The sequence below is a fragment of the Myotis brandtii genome, unplaced genomic scaffold, assembly GCF_000412655.1.
Source record: "Myotis brandtii unplaced genomic scaffold, ASM41265v1 scaffold601, whole genome shotgun sequence".
Lineage (NCBI taxonomy): Eukaryota > Metazoa > Chordata > Mammalia > Chiroptera > Vespertilionidae > Myotis > Myotis brandtii.
In genome coordinates this window covers 1,618,554-1,620,432 of record NW_005370276.1, presented here as the reverse complement: position 1 = coordinate 1,620,432, position 1,879 = coordinate 1,618,554, and the positions used below count along the sequence as shown (strand labels likewise).

The window sequence follows — 1,879 nt, the reverse complement described above, 5'->3', positions numbered from 1 at the left end:
AGGGCCCGATGGGGCCCAGGGCCCCGAACACCCGGGCACCTTGCTGTGGAAGAGGGGGGACCCCTGAGGCTGGGCAGCCACAAGGGCAGGCTGTTCCCCACCTACCCCAAGGGCCACCCAATGTTCAGACCCAAACTTCCCGCTCAGAAACACCCAGACCCCTCGGCCCCAGGGCTGAGACCTCCCTGGCTGACCCGTTCCCCCAGCCCACACTGACATCCGCCCATGCAAGGTCCCTGGAAGCTGCCAGCCTGCCCGCTCCAGCCTTTCCTCGCTGGGCTCAGCCTGGAACACCATCCACCCCCGCCCCCCCAGGAGGCGCCACCCACTCACCCTCCCAGCCTGATCCCGTGGGTCCCTCTGCTGAGACCCAGCTCTCTGGGGCCCAGGGTCTCCTTGCAGCCCCCTTGACGCGCAAGCCCTCCTGGGCTCTGTCTGTCTGTCACTCACTGGGTCGCCCCATCCTGCCCACGCTCAAAGCCCTTCCTTCCAAGGCTCCTCATGACTAAGTCCAGACTCTCCCTCTGGTTCCCACCAGCCTCTCCAGGCGGCTGCTGCTGCTGCTGCCGCCCCCCCCCCCCCACCTCCCTCCCGCACCCTAGGGTGCAGCCATGTCAGGCTGACCCCAGGCAGGCGGAGACGCGGGGCGAGAAGCACACACAGTACAGAACGGCGCAGGGCGGACTGTGGAGGAGGCGGTGACACCTGGAGGGTCTCGAACACAGCGGCTGGAGAACGTGTGCAGAAACCAGAACGTTCCAGCCACAAAACCCAGCAAAGCCACGCGCTCCCTCACAGGGTCCTCTCCCAGCCACCTTCAAACCAAACATCTCAAAGCAAACACGCCGGCTTCCCAACACCCGCAGCAGGAACCCAGGAACCGTGACAAAGCTCACTCGGAGGGCCCCAGGCAGCAAGATAAGCAAGTGAATAAAACACAGCGCCTGCTGCTTCCACCTCTTGGCTAATGGGCGTCTCCAACTTTCCTACAAAGTGCACAGGTGTCTCCGGGCAGGGAACGTCTTATTTTGGAAGGGAGCTCGAAGCAGAAACACCTGAGCAAGCATGCCCTCCGTCTGGGGGAGAAGCCTGCGTGCAGAGCGGGGTGCTCACTGCCCGGTGTCTCCGGTGGAGAACGGGTCTCCGCGCCCCTGGTTGGCGGCACCACTGCCGAGCACAGGCCCCGGGAGGTGCAGTGACAGCACCCAGCCCGACAGACCCGAGGACGCCCGTCAGAGCGAGCGTCTCTGGGAGGGCGGGGTGACCCCCCAGGACCCGAAAGAGGTTTGGGTCTGGAGAGTGAGCACCCGGGACTCCCGCCTGCCTCGGCCGGGAACACCTGCAGCAGCAGGGGGGCAGGTCCCGGCGAGGCGCAGGGCGACCCTAAAGGAAACGTCCCATCTGGGCAAGTGTCTGCGAAACTTAGCTTCGCCCCGACCTCTGATCTGCGCTTTCCTGCGTGGGGGCGCCTCGCCAGGACTGGGAAGGCGGGGAGCCTTCGAGGAGGGGTGTTAAGGGTCCAGAAGAGCCTGTGAAACGTCGACGGGCCGGCTGGTGAGAGGGGAGGCAGTGCAGGACGGGGAATGTTTAGGGGGGGCGGGGGGGTGCTCCGAGTCTGGAGGAAGCTCGTGTGCAGCTGCCACAGCTCCGGGCCCTGCACAGCGCGGGGCCGGTGGCTGAGCGGCGAGCCTGCGCCCGGCCTCGGGGGAAACGCACCTCGGCGCGAGCGTGCGAGCAGCGGGACGTGCAGCTTTACCGACAGAGCAGCTTTGTTCAGGTTTTGAAAAGTATGTGCATGTTTTAAGGCCGGGTAGCTTCGTGCGCCGGCACAGCTCGATGTTGATGTCGAAGGTCTGGGCATCCCACACCGCGCACACGC

General features: G+C 65.6%; 1 protein-coding gene across 1 annotated transcript in view; it reads right to left on the bottom strand.

The window, feature by feature from the left end:
• MED25 (mediator complex subunit 25) overlaps positions 1–1,879 on the bottom strand; it is a 36,189-nt gene that overhangs the window by 5,343 nt on the left and 28,967 nt on the right. The window lies entirely within an intron of this gene.